The sequence below is a fragment of the Giraffa tippelskirchi genome, chromosome 1, assembly GCF_054371585.1.
Source record: "Giraffa tippelskirchi isolate mGirTip1 chromosome 1, T2T-mGirTip1v1.2.pri, whole genome shotgun sequence".
Lineage (NCBI taxonomy): Eukaryota > Metazoa > Chordata > Mammalia > Artiodactyla > Giraffidae > Giraffa > Giraffa tippelskirchi.
In genome coordinates this window covers 213,679,289-213,705,753 of record NC_137275.1, presented here as the reverse complement: position 1 = coordinate 213,705,753, position 26,465 = coordinate 213,679,289, and the positions used below count along the sequence as shown (strand labels likewise).

At 43.2% G+C, this 26,465-nt stretch overlaps 2 long non-coding RNA genes across 2 annotated transcripts in view; one reads left to right on the top strand and one right to left on the bottom strand.

The window, feature by feature from the left end:
- The first annotated feature begins 7,223 nt into the window (after positions 1-7,223).
- LOC145520261 (uncharacterized) lies at positions 7,224-18,277 on the top strand. The gene is made up of 2 exons (XR_014064348.1): positions 7,224-7,489; positions 13,584-18,277. It is a non-coding gene; the product is annotated as an uncharacterized LOC145520261 (long non-coding RNA).
- LOC145520262 (uncharacterized) overlaps positions 11,362-26,465 on the bottom strand; it is a 64,420-nt gene continuing 49,316 nt past the window's right edge. Inside the window, exon 6 of the long non-coding RNA XR_014064349.1 lies at positions 11,362-16,059. This is a non-coding gene — a long non-coding RNA (uncharacterized LOC145520262). The remainder of the gene's footprint in view (positions 16,060-26,465) is intronic.

The following is a 26,465-nucleotide window of genomic DNA, read 5'->3' as shown; positions in this document are numbered from 1 at the left end:
ACTATGGAAAACAGTAAAAAGGTGCCTCAAAAAATTAAAACAACTACTGTATTATCCAGCTACTTCACTTCCAGGTATTTATGTAAAGAATGGAAAACAGTAATTCAGAAAGATACATGAGCCCTTATGTTCACTGCAGCTTTATTTACAATAGTCAAAGTATGAAAACTATCTAAGTGCCCATCGATGTATAAAGAAGTGTGCCATACACATACACACACACACACACAGTGGAATACTACTCAGTCATAAAATAAAGGTGAAATCTTGCCATTTGCAACAACATGGATGGACTTTATGCGTATCACACTAAGTGAAACAAGTCAGCCGGCAGAAGACAAATACCATATAATTTCACTCATATGTGGAATATAAAAAAGTTTTTAAATAAATTAACAAAGAAAAACAAACACAGATACAGAACAAAGAGTAACGGTTGCCAGAGGAAGTAAAGTGGGGCTGGGGGAATAGGTAAATGGGGTCAACTGTATGGTGATGTACAGAAATTACACTCTTGGTGGTGATTACCCTCCTGGGCATACAGAAGTCAATGTAATATACATGTAGAAAGAACATACACATGCTATTTGTTGGCTGTAAAGGATATGTATCTATTTTTTCAGGCTTACGATGTAATTCTTTTGTATTTTTGCTGCTTTTAAATCTGCTATGTCAGTTGATGTCCCAAGAAAGCTACATGAAATTTTCTAACCCTTGCCGGGGTGAAGGATGAGAGAGAGGGACAGTTAGGGAGTTTGTGATGGAGATGTGCACACTGCTATATTTAAAACGAAAAACCAACAAGGACCTACTGTGTAGCACAGGGAACTCTGCTCAGTGTTACGTGGCAGCCTGGATGGCAGGGAGAGTGGACACATGTATATGAATATATGTGGCTGAGCCCTTTCACTGTTCACCTGAAACTATTACAACATTGTTGGTTGGCTATACCCCAATACAAAATAAAAAGTCTAAAAAAATTTTTTTCCAACCTTTTTTTAAAAAATTGTATTTCCAGCATTTAGTATAGATACTGGATACAACACAGTTTGTCACTAAATAATGAAGATGCCGCATGACTTTGATACCTAGGATTTACTTTATTAGAAACAAATCCCTTAGAGCCCAGCGGACTTACCTTTAGCTGTGACCCAACATGCCCTTGGCCACTCCAATGCCTGCCCTCTAGAGGAAGGGGATTACAGAGCGGCCAGAGATCTTGGAAAAAGTTCACACAAAAGAGGGGTGCTGGTGCTTTAACTGCATTAACTTTGGCAACTCTTTCATTTATGAAAGTATTTCCTCTTGCCTTAGCTATTTGGTTTTAACTTCATGCCAGGACCACCAGGGAAGCCAGGCAGATTTTATGATCCCAGAACTACAGTTGAGAGCCTGAAGGACTCGCTCATAATACGGGGTCACAGAGTTAATGACAGAAAACGATAGCTAATGATGAAGACACCCAGTTCAATGTTCTTTTCACAGCAGTAGGCAGAAACCCACTTTGATCACTTTTAAAAAATTAAAGGACATCTCATTTTGAAACATTTGAGAATTGGATTATCTCCCCTTCAATTAACTCATGATCACAAGAGTATGGTAAATCAACAAGGATTGACAAGTATACGGAAAAAAACTGTTGGTGGAAAGTATATGAAAAAAACTCAATGTAAAGTGGTGCAGCTACTGTGGAAAACAGTCTGAAAATCCCTCAAAAAGCAAAACATAGATTTAACATATAATCCATCAGTTCCACTCCCTGTTATTTACCCAAGAAGAATGAAAACTTTATGTTTGCCCAAAAGTGAAGTGAAGTCGCTCAGTCGTGTCCGACTCTTTGCGACCCCATGGACGGTAGCCGACCAGGCTCTGCTGTCCATGGGATTTTCCAGGCAAGAATGCTGGAGTGGGCTGCCATTTCCTTCTCCAGGGGATCTTCCCAACCCAGGGATCGAACCCGGGTCTCCTGCATTGCAGACAGACGCTTTACCGTCTGAGCCACCAGGGAAGCCCAAAAATGTACACCTAAATGTTCACAGCCACATTATTCAAAATTGATAAAAAGTGGAAACGACCCAATGTCTATCCACTGGTAAATGAATAAATGAAATGTGGTATATCCATACTGTGAAATATTGTTCAGACATAAAAAGGAAGGAAGGACTGATGTATGTTACAGCATGGATGAACTTTGAAAACATTATACTCTGTGAAAAAGTAAGCCAGACACAAAAGGCCACATGTTGCATGATTCCATTTATATGAAATGTGTGAAATAGACAAATTCATATGGACAGAAGGAAAATTAGTGGTTTTCAGGAGCTGTGGGAGGGGAAAATGAAGAAAGATTGTTAAAGGGTATATGCATTTCTCTTTGGGGGTGATAAAAATATTCTGCAATTAATAGTGACAATAGTTTACCATCTTGCATTTATTATTACTATAAATCAGTGAACTGTGTTCTTTAGAAGGATGAATTTTATGGCATATGAGTCATATTTTAATTTACAAGAAGAATATGGCAAACTATGAATCATGTCACTTTTCTAAACCCCAAAAGAAAAATCCCTCCCCCCAAAAAAGAGAAAAGAAGGAAAAATTCCTAAGATGCAGTATAGCACACACAAGGGTGACTTGTGGGAAAAGAGCACATTCAAATTCTACCTTTCCAATTATGACTTCCAGAACTTGGGCATTTTACTTAATTTCTCTAAGTATCGATTTTCTTACCTGTAAAAAATGGAGGCAGTCCTACCTGTTTTGTGGGATGGCTGTGAGGATTAAATGAAATCATTTCTGTGAGACAACTAGTACAACACTACACATTCAATAGGTATCAATAAATGACAGATACTATCATTATTACTTTTATTATTACTATTATTGTATTATTTTCACATCTTTCAGATCTTCCCTAAGAATTTTGTAGGGCTATTCTTATTTGACACTTTCGATAACAGATATGGAGCGTTTCCAGTTCCCATGGGCATAATCTTGGCTAACTCTTCAAAAGACATGGCTTAAAGGAAAGCCCATTTTTAGTATACTGAGATATCCACTGTGCCTGTTCCATGAAATAAATAATAATTGGCAAAACAGCTGTTGAAAAGCGTGTCACTGAATTCATTCGCTACGTTGTTAAAATAGAAATAGCCGTAGAAATGTTTGCTCATTGCGCCCCCTTGTGAGAGTTCAGGAGAACTACCTTTGCTCTAGAGAGGAGGTCCCTTGGAGGTTAGCCATTCATAGAGTTGAAAGGAAAAGGAGAGGAAAGTCAAGCCGCTCAGTCGTGTCCGACTCCTTGCGACCCCATGGACACCAGGCTCCTCCGTCCATGGGATTTTCTAGGCAAGAGTACTGGAGTGGGTTGCCATTTCCTTCTCCAGGTAATCTTCCTGATCCAGGGATCGAACCCAGGTCTCCCGCATTGTAGACAGCCGCTTTAGCATCTAAGGGAATGGCAATCAACTCCAGTATTCTTGCTTGGAGAATCCTATGGACAGGGGAGCGTGGCAGGCTACAGGCCATGGGGTCACAAACAGTCGGACACAACTGAGAGACTTTCACTTCACACACTGCTCAAAGAGTGGTCCTCAGATTAGCAGCTGGGACATCATGAAAAAGCTTGCTAGAAATGTAGATCTCAGATTCCACTTTCAGATAAGAATCTGCATTTTAACCCTCTCCCTGAGTGATTTGTACACACATTGAATTTGAGAAATACCTGCACAGAGCATATAGTAAACACTGATTTTCTTTATTCAGGAAACATTCATTGTCTTATTATTGAACATCATGTACTGTACCAGGAACTGAAATATTAAGATATATATAATTCTTTCCATAAGGAAATTTGGGATTGAAGTCTTGTAATAATTGTGCATCTTAAAAAGGTGAATTTTATGGTATGTGAATTCAACCTCCAAAAAAGAGTATAGTAAATCAAGAATCATAGAAAGCTGCTCTAAAATCCAACAAAAAAATTCCAGGGTAGCAGCGCAGGACACAAAAGTGTGGACTTTGGAGTAAATGGACCATATTCAAATTCTGCCCTTTCAATGAACACTATATATAGCACAGTCATGTACAGAGTCCAGTGGTACAGAGCAGAGGGTGAACTCTGACTGGAAGAACAGAAGGAAGCTTCAAGGAGGAAACAGTATTTGAAATGGATCTTAATACCTATGAACCCACCAAGTGGAGACTGTTGGGCAGAGTGTTCCTTTCTGAAGGAACGCCAAGACCAAAGGCACACTCGTTCAAAGGCATGTGGTGGTTCAGAAGGATGTCAAGTTCTTTGGTATGTCTTAAGTGATCAGCATATTGGCAAAAAGGCAGTTCTAAGGTATACATTTCTACACATTTAAAAAAAATTAAAAATGAGACAAAACCAAAAAGTATCTAAGATTAATTGTCTAGATTTCCACCAAAATAAACAAAAATAAGGACAGAAATAAATGAAATAGAATATAGTCAAACAAAAAGATTTACACCAAAAGCTCATTCCCTGAAAAATAGCAACAAATTTGGCAAACCCTTAACCAGACTGCTCAAGTTAAAAAGAAAAAAAACAAAAAAACCCCACAAATACAGAAATGAAGAAGGGGCATCCCTACTAAGTTTAAAGTCATTAAAGGGACAGTAAGACTATGAAGAGATTTTTCCCAATAAAATTAGAAACTTAGATGAAACAGGTAAGTCTCTTGAAAGATACAAATGAGCAAAAGTGATTTAAGAAGAAATCAGAAATCTGAGCAACCCGATCTCTGTTAAAGAAAATTAATTTGTAATTTAAAAACTTCTGACAAAGAAACCTTCAGACCCAGATATCTTTACTGATAAATTCTACCAAGCACTTAAGGAAGAAATGACACCAATTCTACACAAACTCTTCTAGAGAATAGAGGAAGAGAGAACATTCCCCAATTCATTTTATGAGACCGATATTGCCATGATACCTAAACCAGGCAAACACATTGCAAAGAAATAAAAAACTGAGCCCAACAGCCTTCATAGTATTAATGCAAAAATCTGTGATAGAATTTTAACAAACCAAATCAGGCAATGTGAAAAAAAAAAAAAGTTAATATCTCTTAGACCAAGTGTTTGAATATTTAACATTTTAAATCTAATATTTCGCCATATTAACAGGTCAAGGAAGAAAACCCATGTGATTTGCTCAATAGATGCAAAAAGAGTATTGGACAAAACTCAACACCGATTTCTTATAAAGTTAAGCGCATGTGTACCACAGATTCAGCAGTTCCACTTCCGGTTGCTATCCAAGAGAAATTAAAACACACGTTTTTGCAAAGACCAGTATGTAGATATTATAGCAACTTTATTCATAGAAATAAAAAGTAGAAACCATGCAACTGTCCATTAATGGGAAAATAGATAAACAAACTGAAGTATATCCATACAATTGAAAACTACTTGGCAACAATAAAAATGACCTGTAACAACATGGATGGACTTGGACAGTATTGTGTTAAGTGAAAGGTCAGAGAAAGACAAATAGTGTATCACTTATATGTGGAATCTAAAAGATATAACAAACTAGTGAACATAACAAAAAAGAAACAGCCTCACAGATATAGAGAACTAGTGGCTACCAGTGGGAAGGGGTAAGGGGGAGGGGCAAGACATAGGTAGGAGATTAAGAGGTATAAAATACTGTGTATAAAAGAAATAAGCTAAAAGGACATATTGTGCAACACAGGGAACATAGCCAATATTTTATAATAACTATAAATGGAGTATAACGTTTAAAAATTAGAAATCAATATTGTGCACTTGTAACTTACATGATATTGTACATCAGCTATACCTCAATTAATAAAGAACTGACTTATGATACATACAATTGCATGGATGTATCTCAACACTCTTATGCTGAGTGAAAGAGTCATGACATAAAAGATTTCATTTATATGAAACTATAAAAAAGACAAACCTGTCAACAGAAAGCAGATCAGTGGTTATCTAGGACCAGGGATGGAAAATTGACTGAGGAAGGGAACAGGAAACATTTTAGGATGATGTAAATGTTTTTTATATTGATCATGATACAGACTATTAGTTTAGTTCAGTTGCTCAGTCGTGTCCGACTCTTTGTGACCCCATGAACCACAGCATGCCAGGCCTCCCTGTCCATCACCAACTCCCGGAGTCCACCCAAACCCATGTCCATTGAGTCGGTGATGCCATCCAACCATCTCATCCTGTCATCCCCTTCTCCTCTTGCCCTCAATCTTTCCCAGCATCAGGGTCTTTTCAAATGAGTCAGCTCTTCGCATCAGGTGGCCAAAGTATTGGAGTTTCAGCTTCAACATCAGTCCTTCCAATGAACACCCAGGACTGATCTCCTTTAGGATGGACTGGTTGGATCTCCTTGCAGTCCAAGGGACTCTCAAGAGTCTTCTCCAACACCACAGTTCAAAAGCATCAATTCTGTGGCACTCAGCTTTCTTTATAGTCCAACTCTCACATCCATACATGACCACTAGAAAAACCATAGCCTTGACTAGACAGACCTTTCTTGGCAAAGTAATCTCTCTACTTTTTAGTATGCTGTCTAGGTTGGTCATAACTTTTCTTCCAAGGAGTAAGCATCTTTTAATTTCATGGCTGCAATCACCATCTGCAGTGATTCTGGAGCCCAAAAAAATAAAGTCAGCCACTGTTTCCCCTGTTTCTCCATCTATTTGCTATGAAGTGATGGGACCAGATACCATGATCTTAGTTTTCTGAATGTTGAGCTTTAAGCCAACTTTTTCACTCTCCTCTTTCACTTTCATCAAGAGGCTCTTTAGTTCTTCTTCACTTTTTGCCCTAAGGGTGGTGTCATCTGCATATCTGAGGTTATTGATACTTCTCCTGGAAATCTTGATTCCAGCTTGTGCTTCATCCAGCCCAGCATTTCTCATGATGTACTCTGCATATAAGTTAAATAAGCAGGGTGACAATATACAGACTATACAGGTATATAAATATGTCACCAAATGTATAGGTAAAAGAGATGTATTTTAATAGGTAAATTAAACCTTAAAATTGAGTTTTTAAAACAAATGCACTTCTATGGGGGTTTTACTGGGAAGAATAAACTGTCTTGGAGGATCTTACAGTTGCTGGGTATGAGTTTGAGCTGGAATGTTCTGGCATCATACATGAGGTCAGAGAATCCTGTCTGCTGGAGTTCTGGTGACAGTTTGAATCCCAACAGTCATACTGGTGCCGTTGGCGCAGACAGTGCTGCTGATGTTGCCAGTTCAGTGAAAATGTGAAAGTCTCAAAGGACCAGGGGGCTTTGACTTGCACTTTTGTACTTGGGTCATTCACAGTAGTTCCCAGAGAAGCAAGATCTGCCTGGTGACCTGGAAAAAGGGATCAAATCCCCAGCCACTTTTCCAGGAAACCTCCCCTCCACCGCCCCTGGCGCTGATGCTGTGCCTGCAGTGAAGAGGGATGAAGGGTGAAGCATCCAGAGGTAAGGAGAATATAGCTTTGAGAGCTGAGAGTCCAGTGATGTGGCCCAAAGCTAGCTAGACAGGACCACATGTTTCCTAGGAGGAAGAAAGAGTGAGGGCCCGGAGCTTGTAACCAGGAGAAAGGGCAGAAAGGCATCAGAAAGGATAGCATCTTAATGTCCTTCCCAGGGGATCCAAATGCCCTGAAGAAGACAGACTCCATGTGTCTCAGCCCCTATCTTATCAGAGTTTCCCTCCCAGAGCCACCTGTGCCCTCTGCCAGCCCCTGGCACACACACCTCTTGCCTGGATCACATTATTCAGACACAGAACTGCTGTTTCACCTAACTGGGTTCTTTCCTATACTTTCCCTTTTCCAACTTTTGATGGCCACCTGTAGTCACGAGGGTTAGAACCAGCTTCTCCTACCAGCCCCCCCACCACCACCATTTTACTGAGAAGAAAAATGGAGCCCTGGGAGGTGACATCTAAGTGATGAAATGGAAAACTTTAGATCCAGTCAGATCCAAGCTCAAGTTTCACTCTGCCACTTACTAGCTCTATCCAAGTGGACACATCTCTTAAGGTCTTTGAGCCTTCTTTGCCCCAACTGTAAAAGAGGTACAATGACCCCTACACTCTGGGGTTGTCCCAAGGATTACACAAGACTGTGCAGACAGCACCTGCAGGGCATCTAGCACATAGTCACCAAAAATGGTCTTTAGGATCATACAGGGTTGTATCTTGCTGGAAAGGTGGCAGCTCTGGACATCTCTCTGCCTTCTCTGGCCTTTGCTTCTGAATAAATGGACTTCAGTGTTCCTTCTGGTCTCTTATGGCCCATTAGCATCTTTTTTCTTTCCTTCTGAGACCCAAGTAGAGGATTCTGTCTGAGTACTTGATGGTAGTCTTCTGACCCAACCAATATCTTTTCCAGCTGTGTAACTGACAGTGGTGGTGCTGGTGATGGTAATAGCAACAACAACCCAATAATAACACCTTTCTAGCCTACATAGGCAGGATTTGCCCCCTTTTAGAAGAAGCAAAGGGCAAGATCTACAACAGGGCAGTGGATGACCACAGTTATGGTCACCTAAACCCACTCACAGAAGCCACAGGGCAGTGACTGCCACCATCTCCCAATGCTGAGCATCCTTCCCACCCAGGCACAGCAAGCAGGACAAACTGGAGGCCGGGGTTTATTTTCACAGGTCTCATCATGCCTGGAAGAGAAACTCCAGGCAGGTACACGTGCAAGAAGCTTTCAAACTCCAGATCCAAGATGTCCCTGAATCAGTGCTCATGTTTATCAGTAAACATGATCGCCCCTGGCAATCCCTTCCAACGCCTCCCCACTCCTTCCTCCAGGGGGCGCTCATGAGCCACAGCTACTCAACCCCGGTGATTATTTACTTCATTGGTGTAAGCTTTTCCTCCTCGCGAGGTTTCTCTGATAGTTCAGTTGGTAAAGAATCTGCCCGCAATGCGGGAGATCTGGGTTTGATCCCTGGGTTGGGAAGACCCCCTGGTGAAGGGAAAGGCTGCCCACTCCAGTACTGCGGCCTAGAGTTGCAAAGAGTCGGAGCGACCTTCACTTTCCCTTTGCATCATCATGATGCCATTAGTATCAAGAAGCCCTTCAAAACTCAGGCAACCAGAGAGACTACTGTCCATAGTCAAGAACCCCAAGGTCACCTTTCACGAGGTCCTATTCACTTCTGCAATCACAACAAAACCAAAACTTCACAACTTTCTACCCAAGTACTTTCCATGTACTTATTACTAAAGCCTAAATAATATCTATATTCTGATCTGATAGGACTCTTCACATAATGTCAATAATGGCTAACACTTCTGAGCACTTCCATTGTCCCAGGAACCATGCTAAGTGCTTGAAATGCATGATTTCATTGATCCTCTAAACACTGTAGGAGATAGTAACCACTATCATCCCCATTTCACAGATAAGGAAGGTGAGGGTCTTAGACTTTTGGTCTAATAGCAGAGGGATTGAACCCAAGCCTGTTGTTCTAATTATTCCCACCACTACCTTGCATCATTGATTATAAATCAGAGGGGAACATTTTCTCATAGCCCCTGTGCTGTGGGCACAATATTTTGACATTTAAAACACGCACTGTCCTTTAATGGGGCTTCCCTGGTGGCTCAGTGGTAAAACTCCACCTGCCAATGCAGGAGACTGGAGTTCAATCCCTGGAGAAGGAAATGGCAACCCACTCCAGCATTCTTGTCTGGGAAATCCCAAAGACGGAGGAGCCTGCCAGGCTACATACAGTCCATGGGCTTTTAGCAACTAAACTAGGTGACTAAAACAACACAACTTAGCAACACAACTTAGCAACTAAAACCAACACAACAACGGTCCTTTAATACACAGACAATGTGATCCTACCCTTCAGGCCCAAGAGGGTCTCAAGAAGCAGCTTAACCTGGTAGTAAGTTGCTGCCAAAGAAAAGACAAGACTAGCCATTCAGTTGGAACATTTTGCCATTTTCCATCCATCTTCGGTGTCCTAATGTGTGACGGTAATGATACCATGTGCCAGGTGCTATGATGGGTTGGGTTTTGGTCCGGATGGCATCACCTGGACTCAGTGCCCTATGGGGTCCTGCCAAGGATCTAGCAAGTCAGACGGGGGCTCTCAGAGCCTCTAGCCTCAGCTCTCTGACTGTGCTCTGATGCCCCGGTCCCCCACTCCTTGCCCCCATGTAAACCTTGGGCACCTCCCGGGGTGCTGGGATTAGCATGTGGGGAAAAAAAATCTTAAGATCTTTCCTGAGAAAAGGCTGTACCCATCGTGCAGGCTCCCAGGACCCTTCCATGAGGCTGGATTTGGCGGGAGCAGGAAGTACGTAGTGGAGGAGCAGGATTTTACAACCGGAAGACAAATGGGAGGAGCCAGAACAGTAGAAAAGGTTTCGAGAACAGAGAGCCTTAAGCCAAGGGGCAGAGTTTGGATAAGAAGGACCTTCCTGGCAGAGAGCAGAGGAAAGACTGTACTGAACAAGGACCAGAGGGGAGAGGCTGGAGATATGAGATGTAGCTGAGGACCCCATGGGAGCCTGAGCAGGAGAGCAGAGTGGGCGTGGGGGGGAGAGTCAGAGGGGTGGTCAGGAACAGGGCTGCGCCAGGAGCAAAGCGGCTTCCTGGGAAGACCAAATGCACATGGTGTGCTGGACAGACAGACAGGCGATGGAGAGGCTTGGGAGCAGGAGTCCAGGTAGGAGGTTCAAATCTGTCACTTATTTCCAACATGTGGGGTTTTCCCCTACATCAAACAACTCTAGCAGCAGCCGGGTGTCAGCTCAAGTCTGGCACTATTGACCCAGAGATGGCATCACGTCCCGCAGATTAAGGGTTCAGTCCCACAAGACCAAACCTCCCCCCCGCCACACTTCCCCACTTGCAGACACTCAGCCCAAGTCCAGATTGTCACCTGTGCTCCTGACTGACCAGCTATAGATGAGAACTTCTCACAACCCCACCTTGGGTTTGATTCATTTGCCAGAGTGGCTCACAAATTCAGAGGAACGCTTTACTTACTTGACAACTGGTTTATTAATAAAAGGCGATACCTCAAGAATAAGCAGACGGAAGAGACGCCTAGCGCAAGGAGGGGGAAGGACTCAGAGCTCCATGTCCTCTGGAGTGCATCACGAGGAGAATCTCCAACCCCAAAGCCTTCTGAACCCCATCCTTTGGGGGTTTTCCGGAGGCTTCATTACACAGGCATGGTTGATTGCATCATTGGCCATTGGCAAGGGAGGCTGGAGTAGGGGGATGAGGTGACTGAAAGTTCCAACCCTCTAATCACACAGGGTTGGCCACCAGTTCCCCATCCACAGAAGCTTTCCAAAAGTCACCTCATTAACATAACAAAAGGCATCTTTATTGTTCTCATCAGGTAGGAAATTCCAAGGGTTTGGGGAGCTCTGTGGCCCTGATGGCTAGGATGAGGAAGAAGACCAAGTATGTAATACTTATTATAAATCACAACATTACAGGAGGCAAGCGACATCATCTTGTCTTGCAGTCACCAGGTCCTAAACAGGATCGGACACAGCTCCTTCTCCTTGGGAGCACACTACGGGTCACCTGCAGGCAAGGGGGTGGAGTTGACTTGTGGAATTTAAGAAAACACTTAGCTGTGAAATCCTGTCCTCACCCTGAGACTTGCCTTGATAAGCCAGGCTGGAGGTTTGCTTCTAGGTTCACAGCAAGAGACAGAACCTGAGACTGGACCTTGCCATCTTCCCAGGCTTTAGGCTTCTGTGTACCTACCTTCTTCCTAGACTAGAACCATCACTGACGCCTTAGGGTGTCTGATGCCTGTGTGCTAAGTCACTTTAGTCGTGTCTGACTCTTTGCGACCCTATGGACTGTAGCCTGCTAGGTTCCTCTGTCCATGGGATTTTCTGGGCAAGAATACTGGAGTGTGTAGCCATTTCCTTCTTCAGGGGATCTTCCTGACCCAGGGATCAAACTCGCATCTCTAACATCTCCTGCATTGGCAGGCCAGGTTCTTTACCACTAGCACAACCTGGGAAGCCCAAGGGTGCCTTCAGACCAAAGACAAATCGCCAGGACTGACTTTTCCTTCCAGTCCTGTGGATGACACCATAAACTTGGGAGGAAGTGACCTTCCCCCAGCCTCTGGTGTTATCTCTCCTTTCTCTCAACAAGATGCTCTGGACATAGATTCCAACCCCACTCCACTTCTGCTGCCCCTAGGGTCTTCTTAGAATCTGTCCAAGTCTTGAGCAGCTCAGGACCACCCAGAGGGGAGCATCCTGTTTGTCACCTCCCGGGAAAGCCCCTTGGGACACACTTCACCACCCAGGAACCCTCAAGCATCAGAGATACAGAAGCCCATTAACTGAGCTCTTTCCAACCCCGTTTCTCAGAAAGCATCACCTCCCTTCCTGCTCCAGCACCAAGGACTTCGTACATTACCTGTAAGTTCCCAGCAGCTCTACCTTGACTGACAGGTGTGGATTCTCAGCACTGTGACAATTATTTGTAACGTGTTTGTTTAGTCTTTCCCTATGTGAATTGGCAACACCCCCAGCAAGGCTGAGAGGTTGGCACCATAAGCCTCAGCTTAGATAAAAGGAAACAGAAGTACAGAGAGGTTAAGTTGATCCTCCAAGTTCACAGGGCCAGGAAGGGAGGGTAACAAGATTCTTTGACTCAAGAGCCCAGACTCCTGACTCTCATGCTCCGGTGCTGGACTGTCTAATAGGATAACCACTAGCCACCGTGGGAGCTACTTATGTTAAAGTTTTAATAAATGAAAATCAAGTAAAATGAAAAATCCACAAAAAAAGAGTTAGAGATGTAGAAAACAGACTTAGGGTTATCAGGGGGTAAGGGTGGGGTGGGATAAATTGGAAAATTGGAACTGACATATACAAACTACTATATATAAAATAGATAACTAATAAGGATCTATTGCATGGCACAGGGAACTCTCCTCAATACTCTGTAAGAACCTATATGGGAAAAGAATCTGAACTATATATAAGCTTGTATGTATAACTGATTCACTTTACTGTACACCTGAAACTAACACATTATAAATCAATTAGACTCCAATAAAAATCCACTTTCTTGGTCGTAGAATTGTCACACACTCCACATGCTCACTAGCCACGTGCCTGGTGGTTACCACATCAGAGAGGGTAAGTTCTTCCACCCTCATGGCAAGTTCTGCCAGACAACCTGATGCTTCTCACTTATACATTTGGGCAAGAAGTCAGGCTCCTGTGGTGGCTCTGGCAGGTAAAGAATCTGCCTGTAATGCAGAAAACACAAGAGACATGGGTTCGATCCCTGAGTCAGGAAGAAGGAAATGGCGACCCACTCCAGGATCCTTGCCTGGAAAACCCACGGACAGAGGAGCCTAGCGGGCTACAGTCCATGGGGTGGCAAAGAGTCAGACAGGACTGGGAGACTGAGCACATGGACACACAGGGGTCAAAGTCACTATCAGCCCACCACCCTCATTGCTACCCCATCCCTTCACTAAAATAGCCCCAAATGCCTCTCTAGGGCAGCATGACCCTGACTTGTCTTTCTCTTCTTGCTGCCAGCTTGGCCCAGTCTCCAGGAGGGTGGCAGGAACTCTCAGTACCCAGACAGAAGGAAAGAAGGTGATTTGAGAGCTGAGACTGCGTGACCGGCCCTCCCACATGTGCAGTGGCAGTCCCACAGGAGAACGGCCGTGAGTGAGTCCCCAGCCATGGCCAGACCAAGAGGTGGACGCCCTCAGCCTCACTCTGGACGCAGCTGACATTTCTCGGGAATCAGCATGTCCTCCCGGCCCCCAAGCTGTGTTATGGCCAACTGTCTCCAGCCTCTACTAGCTTCTGGAGGTTTTAAGGCCAGAGAAACCCCTGTTATTTTTCATAAAGCCCTGGATTTCTCTTGGCTTCTCTACACTCAGAGCTTTCATCTGGAAACCAGCTTCCACGTGGTTTCTTTTTAGAAAGAAACTTGACTGAAAGAACGTAACCAGCAGGCTGCCAGTTGGCCCCAAGCGGCATCTGGGCTGAGTCTCCTCTACTGTTAGAACCCCTCTCCCCAAGGACACCCTGGTCTTTCTCCTCGTCTATCTCATACTCTCAGCATCCAGCTGGAGATGGGGGTCCAGCTTCCCCGGTCTCTGCCTCAGCAATCTCAGGTCCATTTCGCATCCTGTTCATTTCTGGTCCAAACACAGACTCCTAATACCAAATTCTCTTTCTAGCTATAGGACCAGCATAATTTGCTCTTTTTGGCACCTATCTCCACCCTCTGACTCCAGGGGAGTGAGTAGAGGAGAGAGGCTCTGCATCCTGATGGCATGCCAGTTGATAAAGTGGAAGTCAGGATGCTGAAGTTCTTCCTAAGCCAGGGTGGAGTGTGTTTCCCAGGCCCCAGGCTGCAGGGACCAGCTGGTGGAGGCATCTCCATCAGTGTCTCCTCCCTTTCCAGGGGTAGCATCTCTAGCAGAGAAATGATGTCTTTTACTCTAGGCTTGCACCTCCCCATCAGACTCAGGCAGGAGGTTTTGCAAGGGACACATCCTCCCTACAGTAAGCCCCCGAGGAAAGATCTCCCTGTGTGTGTGACTGTAGCCCCTTTCTCACCAATGAGGAGACTGGCATTGCTTTGGCATTTGGACCTGCAAATAGTAGGCATTTGGACCTGCAAATAGTAGGCATTGAAGACCCTCTTCCTGTTGGACAGCTCACAGAGAGCAAACAAATCTTGTAGGAAAAATAGCAGGATGAGGACAGGTATCGCGCCGAAAGGTTGACTGGAAGAAAAAGTATTTGCAAGACGTTTGCTGAAGAGCCACCATCAGTCTATATCCATAGCTATGTTATTACTAGGAAAATAGCTCACAGAGACTGAGAAGACAATTTTCAAAGAAAACTTTGGGAAAATGGGCAGAACTTATGAAAAGGAAATTCTCACACAGAGACACAGATGCACATGCAAGGGGACTGAAATGTCTTACATGGAGTATGTTCAATTTCCCCCGCCTTAGATGCCTTGCTCCTTTTCAGTCTCTTAATCTAAATGCTTTTTAAAGAGATCATTTAAATGTAGGCATTTAAATTAAAAAAAAATAGAAGACTGTGAGAAGACAGTTTTCACCCATTAGCAAAAATGAAAAAGAATGATCATTCCCAGCGTGGGCAGGATGCTCTGTCAAAACCTGTGAAGAGTCTGGAATGTTTTTCCACATGTACAGTTTTTGTATTTTATATATGTGGGTACTGCTGAAGTATGGGCCCTTGGGTCAGGGAAACGAGTTCTTGATTGATGCAACCAGTTCAATAGAGTAAACTGCACTGTCAGTCCCTGACGCCTAGACCCACAGGTAATGCTATGAGGGCTGGAAAAATTCTGTTATGAGTGGCAGATTTCATTCCATACACAAAGGATGGGAAGGAAAAAAAAAGAGATTTCCTCCATTTGTATACAGGGGCAAGGCAGCCATCTCTCTCCTCTCCAGATTGGAAAGAGAAAAATCTTTGCCGCTTGGAGAAGGGATGGGAAGAATCCCGGATTCTCATGTTAACCTTTTGGAATATAAAAACATCTCTCCAAAGGCCAGCTAAGCCCAGTAGCTGTCTCAGGCTTTTACAACCAAGAAATGGTTCCAAGGTTCCAGCTCTCATCCCTTTTGAAATTTAAACACTAGAGAGATAGTGATCCAGTACTCCTGACACTTAGGAAGCTGAACCTAGGGATCTAGTCCAGGTCATAATCATTTGTCCCACTTGGGGAGATAAGAGAAATTTTGTTATCCTTTTGGATTAGAGGAATTAACAAATGGCTGCAGACCTGGCGTGCTGCAGTCCATGGGGTCACAGAGTTGAACACGACTGAGCGACTAAACTGAACTGAACTGTAGGCCTAATTCTCAGAGTGTTTGGAAAGTAAAATGTGCCAATGCAAAGTGAAGGCAAACATTCTCTGTCTTCATACCAGGTCCATTTCTCGGCTTCAGGAAAAATGCGAGGCCGTTTCACAGGAGCACTGAGAAATACAGAGGTTTCTTTTCCCCCATGAGACCTGCAGGGAGAAAAGGACATTCATTTGGCCTTTGCTGATAGACACATGTATTACTGTAGCTCTTTGGGGATGAAATCTAGCAAATCTGTTCTGACCCTACATCTTATTACTCCAGGAATCCCACTTTATAAAATGTAACAGAAATGAAACACAACCTCAAAAGAATATACATGTAAGAATGCAAATTGCAGGATTGCTAGAAATGGCAACAAATGGAAAACAATCCAAATGCTTGCCCAGGAGAGATGTATAAAAGCAACAGTTTTATCCTCAAGTATACTGTAGGAGTTCCTTTTATCCTGTATCTTCACTTGCATGAAGATACTTACGTGAAGTGTAAGTAGCTTAAGCAAATATTTACGTAGATGGGAAAAGCAACAGTTTTATCCTCAAGTATACTGTAGGAGTTCCTTTTATCCTGTATCTTCACTTGCATGAAGATACTTACGTGAAGTGTAAGTAGCTTAAGCAAATATTTACGTAGATGGGAAAAGCAACAGTTTTATCCTCAAGTATACTGTAGGAGTTCCTTTTATCCTGTATCTTCACTTGCATGAAGATACTTACGTGAAGTGTAAGTAGCTTAAGCAAATATTTACGTAGATGGGAAAGGCAGAATGGAAGAGATATATAATACACCCATTTTGTAAAACAATGAAAAAGCTTCCACGTACATGTCATATAGATCCATAATTATATGGAGGAAAGATAGGGTAGGACAGGCTTTTAACACTAGCTGCTTTTGAGAGAGCAAAGGTAGGAAAGAAAGGGGAGGGAAGGCTTAAATGCAGCAAAAAACAAAAATATGCCTAGCTCAATATTGGTAGAAAATTTAGGATATAAAATTCTCTGCGACAGTACTCTAGGTTTATACAAATTTGAATCTACTCCTGGACAAGGACGAGACTGGGATGTCAACAAACGAAAATATTCTATCTGGGGGACTCAGAATTTATTTATTCACCCAACAAATAGATTGAATGTCTGCCCTGTACCAGGCACTGTTCTCATCCTTGGAAGGATGGCATGAGACAGAATCCTTGAACTCACGGAGTTAACTCTCCCGTCGGGGAGACAGACACTTCAGTCAAGAATAAATGTGGTAGTAAGTGCTGTGACGAAAAATTAAATAGGAGAAGGACCAGGGTGATGGGCTTGCCGTTCTAAACAGGGTGACCAGGAACAGCCTCTCTCTCTCACCTGAGCAGGGACCTAGAGAAAGTAGGAAAGCACTCATGTGCGTTTTCCTCCCCAGGTCAAGCCTCCTCAGGCTCTTAGCTTCACGCTACGTGGTCTTTTCTTGAACCCTCTCTCCAAGGCCCTCCAGTAAAGCCCCAAACCAAACAAAGCCCTCTTCTAGAGGTTTGACTAGCAAAGAGTGGAGGTGATGAGTGCGTACCTAGCTTTCTCCCCTGGGAATGTATACCATGTTGTACTTAGAATAAAATTCTTCTGGAGGCAGTATGATGTCGGGTGAAAAGTACATCATCTGGAGGCAAGTGTTCTAGATTCAATGCCTCCTGGGGGCATTCATTGCATGACCTTGAGCAAGTTTTTTTTTTTTTTTTCTCTCTGGGATCTTGAGCAAGTTATTAGTTGCTACTTACTAGCTGCATGGCCTTGAGCAAGTTATTTATTCTCTCTGGGACCTTCTCAATAAAATGAGGGTGGGGGGTTAATAATCCTATCTACTTCCATAGAAACCATTAATTTTAAAGACTTACTGGATGCCTGGTACATAAAAAGAGCTAAAAAGATATAGCTCTTATTGTTACTACTGCATAGCTTTTACTGTTACTACTGTTACTACTGCTACTGCGAATATTTTAAGGGTTGACTCTCTTTTCAGTGTGGACTCACATTGAACTCGTAGAGTTTTGAGGGCCTGATTGAAACTTACAAACGGTCGCCCCTCTTTTCTTAGAACTTACCTCTTATTGTTAAGGGAGGAAGGGAGAAAGAGGAGAAGACAGGGATGGGGTGCTACTGCTCTGAATCAGGCAGCCCCAGCAGGCCTCTCTGAGGAGGCAATATTCAAGCTGAACAAAGTAGGCAGACAAGATATTTTCATTGTCAAGGAAAGGAGTGTGCATGAAGGAATATGTACCCAACTCAAAAATGCTCTGGAACTCTAAACAACTGAACCAAACCAATGCAAACTGAAACATTTTTTACATGTGGAATGTTTGTCATATAATGAATAAAAAAGTAATTGCTATTAGTGTTCTCTTTTAATCTTTTATAAAAAATATCAAGTAGAAATCATTTTCGTATGTTGTTGAAATATATAGCCTCATCATGCATCGGTTCATGATTCACAAATGATTCGTATTTATTTAATATGTCAGGTTTTTTAAACAGGACATCTCTGAAATTTCGGCATAACCCTATCACAGAAAAAAAATGATTCCCTGTTTATTATTTGGGTCACTCATTATCATTTTTAAACAAGTTGTGAAAAAATGTTTTTTAGATTTTTTTAGAGGAATAACATGATTTGGATAATTCCAAAAAGCTCCTCCCCCTCCCTTTTTTTCCCTGAAATCCCTAAAGTAAATATTCACCAGGAATTTGGAAACATCACTTTCTAATGGGAGGGGAGGCCCACAAAAACATATGGAAAAAATTAATACATAAAACATCAGGTAATGTTAATTACCTACAAAAAGCAGGATAAGGGTCTGGAGCAGTGGTCCCCAACCTTTTTTTTTGGCACCAGGGACCAGTTTCATAGAAGACAATTTTTCCATGGCCAGGCGTTGTGGGAGGGGGGTGGTTTCGGGATGATTCAAGCACATTACATTTAGTGCACACTTTATTTCTATTATTATTACATTGAGATATATAATGAAATAATTACACAGATCACAATGCAGAATCAGTGACAGCCCCGAGCTTGTTTTCCTGAGCTCAGGCAGTAATGCAAGCACTGGGGAGCAGCTATAAATATAGGTGAAGTTTTGTTCACTCACCCACCATTCACCTCCTGCTGCATTTTACAGTCAGTAATGGGTTGGGAACCCTTGATCTAGAGGGAAATGAGGGCTGCTGTTTTAAATAGGGTGGTCAGTGATGAGGAAAACACAGATAAAGACAAAGCATGAGAAATCTGAGGAAGGCTTCCAGCAATCACAAAGGAGGGAACAGAGAGCCCATAACACTTGGGGGGGCAGGGGCGGGGCAGTCCTTGTGAGTTTCAACTCACTGTTTGGGAATTTTCACAAAAGGAGATGAGGAAAGGTCTTTCCAGGCACCTGGAACTCATGTGTGGAGGGAGGGAAACTGAACCGGCCAGAAATGACAAGGAGCTGGGTGTGACCCTAGTGCAGGAGAGTGGCAGATCGCTATAGGAAGGGGAGGTAGAACTGGGGCAGCTGAGGAATGCCTTGCATACCACACTTGGGAGTTTAGCTTGCAGGAAACCAAGATGAGATCCTGGATCTGATCTGGTTAATTGCATGGAAGATGCCTCTGGCAAACTGACTGATGGACTGAAGTCTTCCTCTCCAAAATCCCCCCCAGGATCGTAGCCCGGACCACAGCAGGGCACGCTCTAACTTTCCTACCTTTGCATTCACACTGTAGAATCAGTTCTTCCTTCCTGGTACCCTTGATAGAAATCCCGGTTGCCCATCTCAGGATCCATTTCCTGTTCTGTTACATAGTGATGGATCCCTTGGCTTTAGAAGAGCACAGAGCTGCTTGGAATAAAAGCCTTATTTCCCAGCCTTGCTCATAGCTACAGCAAAGTTCCAACAATGAAATGTAAATGGAAGTGTTGTGGGATCTTTTTGGAAATCTTAAGAGACCCCTGGAACATACATCCACTCTCTTGCTTCCTCTATCCCCTCTGACTTTGTTAGAATGGCGGTGGAATGATGGGAACCTGGGACCAATAAGATGGGAGAGCAACAAGAGCAAACTGGGTCCCCAGGAACTGCATCCAGCTGCCATTCTAGCCTTGACCCCTGACCTCTGCACTTGGTTTAAATGATTGTCTTTCTGGGACTTCCCTGGTGGTCCAGTGGCTAAGACTCCATATCCCCAATATAGGGGTGGGGCGGGGGAGGGGGGGCGCCTGGGTTCAATTCCTGGTCAGGGAACTAGATCCCACATGCTGCAACTAAGACCCAGCATAGCCAAATTAAAAAAAAAAATTAATAAACATTTTTTAAATGACTGTCTTTTATATTTAGGTCACTGTCATTTTGAGTTTTCTGTTCTTGAAGCCTAAGTCCTGGGCAAGAAAAGGACACTGCTTTTGGGGGTTTTGTTTTTATTTTGTAAATATCTTCCTGTGCTGCTGCCTTTGGGGAGGAGCAGTTCATTCCTGTGGACTGAAAGTTTGGAGGAGGACAGAGCCCTCCTGTCAAGCAGGGGTGCCAGGTGCACCTGGCAACGTGTCCCAACCACAACTTCCCACATTCCCAGTGTAACTGGTTGTTTCTCTTTTACTGTATTTTATTGATTGCAAAAGAGCTGCCTTATTTGCCTTTGGGAGAAATGCTTGGGCAGGATGGCTTGTGAATCACAGTTATCTTTTTATGCATTCATTATTTCTGGAGTATTCCACCATATGCCTGGCACTGGGATACTCATGTTCAGAACAAGGACCCCAAGGAGTCTGCTGTGTCCTGTGCAGATCAAATCAGTTGAGGAACAGTGCACTCCTCAAGATTTCACTGGGGGTAGAGGGTCACAGTGTGAATGGGATATTGACAAACTCAAGCATACCCAGGGGGAGCCAAGGATGGTCAATATCTGGGCCACACTCAAATCATAAAGTTCAAAATCTTAAGGCATCAAGGTAAGGGGAATTCAGGGTGTGGCAGATGTCCTATTCAGGTTTAACCGGAATCCTTTGCCTCCACATTCTGGTAACCATTTCCCTTGCTTCGCGGAGGATCTGCTTTTTCCCTATTCTTTGTGATTCTAGGAGGGGGTTTCACCTGCAGTACTCTGACCTCTAGCTACAGGGACAGACATGTGACCTGAACCAGACCAATCAAAGCCCTACCCTAGGGTTTTTATCTTTTCCCCCTTGGAAAGAAGTTAGAGTGTGTGTTTGCAAAGATGGTGGTACTCAGATCCCCAGCCACCTGGAAGAAGTTGAAATGGTGGGGCAAAAGACAAGTAGAAGACAAGCCGAGAAATGGCGAGATGGAGTGCCTGGGTCCAGTCAACAACGGGCATAGCTCTATCCTGCCATCCTGCAGTTGGTTTATAGGAGGCAATAACTGTCCTTTTTTATTTACCTGGTTTGAGCTGAGTTTTCTGTCACAAGAGTCTTAAATAATGCAGTCCATGATCTCATATGTTGAAATCCCTGTGAAAGAGGGATTAGTCAGCTATCTTGGATCAAAAAGCCAAAACTGGGCCCAAGTGCAAAAGTTTCATGGAGGCAGACTTGTGTTCAGTAGGAAGGGTTTTTTCCTACCTGGAAAGTTATTAATATAAGAATAAAATGATTGGCAAGTTGACTGGTCTGAAGGGAGGGGGCTGAAAGGGGTGACTTTGTATTTCCTCTACAGCTCAATGATTATACTATTCCAAGGAGGAAAGAAGTTAGTCCTATAATCTATATTATATAGAAAATATTTAATTACTTTGCCACTGGAGAAAATAAAGAAGACCTGGATTTGAAGGGGCAACTTAAAGTTCACTATTGCATGCAGGTATGCATCCATCCATCCAACCATCCAGCTGTCCATCCACCCTTCTAACTATCCATTCAGTAAACATCCATTCAAACATCCACTCTCTTTTACTCTGTGTTGGACTTGTGCTAAGTGCTTTATCTAGAAACACAGGAGGATTTGGGACTCATTTGTAACCTGAAGTAATATAGAGTCTTCAGAGGCAGGCAGATAGATAATCTAAGCAATACCACAAACGGTTAAAGGTGTTGGAACAAAAGGGTATGACTCGTTGCATGACAATGAAGAAAGTAGTGGGGAGGGTGAGGATGGTGGGGAGGTTTAAAAGGAGTCCAGAGTAGAGGTGATACCTGAGCTAGACACGAAGGAGGTATTGGCCAGGCAAAAGGCAGATGTGCTAGAGGTGGGAAATTAGGTCAAAGAGCACCAAGGCATGGACCATCACTGCCCTTTAGAGCAAGGCATGTAGTAGAGTTTGCTAAAACATAGGGTGAGACTGAGCTCAGGGGTTCAAGAGAACTCCGTGTAACTGGATGAGGGACCAGAGTCCACTGCAGGATTGTAATAGGGAAGAAATCTGACCTGAATTAAAGTTTTTTTGTTAAATTATGCCAACAGTACAATCATATTGGTTTTTCATCGGCTATATCTCATGTTTTAATGTCATGTTGAACTCCAAAGAGTTCAAATCTCTGGAGTCAAAGGACTTCAGCTAAGGTCCAGGCTCTGTCAGTCCCTTGCTGTGAAATCTCAAGCAGTTCATTTAACTACTCAGAGACTCAGTTTCCTTATCTGTAAAATGGGGATAGTAACCCACTGTACAAGTCTGTTATGAGGATTTAATGAAATAAATTGTCTGAAAGCACCTTATAAATCTCACATAACCACACCAGTGCACAGATTTGTTGTTGCTGCTTTATAAAGAACATTTTTGTCATGGTATTATTATCAAATAAAATTTATGGTAATTTTTAATGTGTAGGAAGTATAATATGGAGCTTAAAGATAACGGGGTTTATTTTGAGGTGAGAAGATGGACTAGAGGGAGAAGGCTGGGTCTTGCAGTTCAAGTAGACCCAGATGACAGGAGATCATTGGTTTACTGGAAAGGATAAGGCAAAGAAGGCTAAACCAGAAGATCAGTAGAAGCAAGCAGGCAGAGGCAGGAAGTAAGCACCACAGGCCAAAGTCCAAACTAAGTACAAGGTCTGGGGGCCCATCAAGGAAGCAGAACAAGGTAATAAGCAGAGATCCAGGTGGAAACCACTTGGATCTGAGCCACTGGAGTAGGTGGTACAAGAAGACTTTGATAGCAGGTAATAAAGAGGCCTTTCTACAAAAACTCAGTTTTCTTCATTCGACAAACGTATGTTTAGTCCCAGTTACATTTCAGGGGTTCCGAATACAAAGTTAAATAAGGTAAGGAGCTTACAACCCAGTGAAGAAGACAGACATACGTAAGGTATAGAATACATCTGATAAGAGAAACAACAGAGGAAAACATGGAGTATTCCTGGAACAGCAGGAGAGGCAGCTAATGCAGGCTGAGTTGCGTCGGGACAATTCTGGAGGAGGTGATGACTGAGTGGAGCCTTAAAGAATGAACTGGAGTTAGCCAGGGGAGCCAGATGCATTTGGAGGGGGAGGGCATTCTGGCAGCACCAACAGCATAGCCACAGAGGAGAAACACAAAGAAGGAAATCTAAGCAGTTTAAGTCGCTGCCACAAACGAAGGCCAAGAGTCAGGGAGGGGTGACTGGAGGTGATGGGAGGAGATGCTGCAATAGTTGGTAAGAAGGCTCCCTGGGCCAGCCTAGGAAGCCTGGGGTTTCTTCCTGAAGGCCATGGAGGCCATGGAAACCTTAAGCCACTGAGTGATAGAACAGAGAGAGCATTACTGAAAACCAACTTGCTGTGAATGAGGGACAAAGCAAGGGACTTGGGCACAGAGGGAGGTGGTGGACCAGGAAGATACAGAGAAACAAGGGAGGAAGATGCATCAGGCAAGGCTCTCCAGAGAAACACACTAAATATATATAGGGGTGTGTGTGTGTGTGTGTGTGTGTGTGTGTGTGTGTACATATATAGTGTTAGTATTAGTCACTCAGTCATGTCCGACTCTTTGTGACCTGATGGACTGTAGCACACCAGGTTCCTCTGTCCGTGGAATTCTCCAGGCAAGAATACTGGAGTGGGTTGCCATTCTCTTCTCCAGGGAATCTTCCCAACCCGGATCGAACTCAGGTCTCCTGAATTGCAGATAGATTCTTTACTGTCTGAGCTACTAGGGAAGCGCACATGTGTGTGTGTGTATAGTGTGTATATATATATAGTGTATATAAATATATATATAAATATAGTGTATATAAATATATATGCCGTATATAAAATATATTAAATAAATATATACTTAAATATATATAAGCACATATAGTTATAAAGCACACATACATACATATATTAGGAGAGTTACTATAAGGAACCAGTTCATACAATTGTGGAGACTAAAGCCCCAAGATTTGTAATTGACAAGTTCTGGACCCAGGAGAGCCAATGGTATGGTTCTAATCTAAGTCTGAAGGCCTGAGAACCAGGAAAACCAGTGGTGTAAGTTTCAGCTTGAGTACGAGTCCAAAGGCAGGAAAAAACAGATGTCCCAGTTTAAAGAGAGTCAGGCAGAGGAGAGCAAATTCCCCCTTACTCCACATTTTTATTCCATTCAGGCCTTCAACAGATTGGATAATGCCCACCACTTTGGGAAGGGCTATCTGCTTTATTCAGTCTACTAATTCAAATGTTAATCTCATATGAAAAACATCTTCATAGACATACCCAGGATAATGTTTAACCAAATATCTTGGCACTCCATGGTTCAATCACGTGTGCTGGGTGCTCAGTTGTATCCAACTCTTTGCAGCCCTATGGACTGCGGCCCACCAGGCTCCTCCGCCCATGGAATTTTCCAGGTAAGAATACTGGAACGGGGTGCCATTTCCTACTCAAGGAGATCTCCCCAACCCGGGGATCAAACCTGCTCCTTTTGTGTCTCCTGCATTGGCAGGAGGATTCTTTACCACTAGCTCCACCTGGCATGTTGACACCTAAAATTAACCATCACAGAGACCTTACCAATCAAGGTCTCACAATAAAGCAGCTCCAGGCACCTGATGGGCTCTGGTGCTGCAGCCTTGAGCTGATACTTGCAGTGAGACCAAATGGGAAGAGGACCACAGCCTGGAGGAGTGAGAGGGAGGTCAGAATGAGCAACAGTACTATTAGAAATTATGATTAAGGTATAAATCTATATTTACTGACAGAGACAAATGTCCACTTAATATTGAAAAAGTGTTAAAACGCAGTATTTCACATGTGTGAAACGGTTTCTTTTAAAAATGTGTGTATGAGCAAACGTACACACATCTAGAAGAAGTCTCGAAATAGAAATATAAATATGTTAATTGCAGATTTTTTCTGGGTGTTGTAATTCTAGGTGACTTTTACTTTCTTCCTTTACACCTTTCTAAATTATCTTTTTTTATTTTCATAATAGGCATGAATTGCCTTTGTAATCAGAAAAAATCAATAAAGCTAACTTCATTTTAAAGAAATAACGTTAAAACCAAATGAGAATCCAACCAAGTCACCCTATGCTTCCACTCTTGGATGGTTCTCATTGATCCAGCTCCTTGACACAGCCCATGGCATCTTCTGTGACATGCCTTGTACTTTTAAGTACAAGGGGGGAATCTTGGCTACTGACCACTATTCTAACCAAATAACCTCCCCACCTCAAACTGTCCCCTCCAGCAACACTGAGAAGTAGCATATCCCGAGACATGCTAGGGATATGAGTCTTTAGCTCTCTTTCTTTTCCTGCTAATTCTTCTCCCCTCTTCATGACAAATGATCACTCTCCACAAAACTCTGTCCAGGCAACTCTCCTCCCAGAAGCCACTTCTTGCTCTTGCCAGGCTGGGTTTAATGCCCCTACTTCAGCTTTCCACTTATCCCAATATCACAGCGCCTCCATACTGAATTGTGGTTACCTGTGGGATATGCGTGTGTGTGTCTTTCTCCATTACTGGATGATGTATCTCTTCCCTTTGTGTCTCTCCAGGATTCTGGTCCAGAGCCAGACTCGAAAACTTTTGGTTGACTAAATGGATATTTTTAGTGATGTGTAAGAACTAGGATCCAGATTGTATTTTATCAGGGTGAGTAACAGTGGGCCAGTGAAAACCTAGAAAGGGATGATGTTAATACTCTAGCTCAGATAGTAGTCCCCCTCTCCTCTCTTTCTTCTCCTGCTTTGTCCCTGTTTTTCTTTCCTCTTCCCTCTAAGGTCCCTATACCTACCTTCTTCCTTTTCTTTCTGGAGAAGTGTTTCTCATATTTTGGTGCACAAAAAAATTGCCTGGGGAGCCTGCTGCATGCACATTCCCAGGCCCTGCCCATAATTCTAATTTCTTAGATCAGTGGCCCAAGAATCTGTATGTTAACAGGAACAGGTGGACCAGATGATTATGATACCAATTTGAAAAACAATATCATAGAAAATGTAGGATTCTTCTTTTTCCTTCTCTACTAACATTAGCTGAGGGAGCTATGAATGTGTTACCTATGACATTTTCCATTTCCCAGTCATGTTTCCTGATCCTACAAGCTCAAATCAGGTCATTCATTCAGACCTCACACGCATCTTGGGACAGAGAGTAGCTTTCTTTGTGGCTGACATACGTACTGTGACTA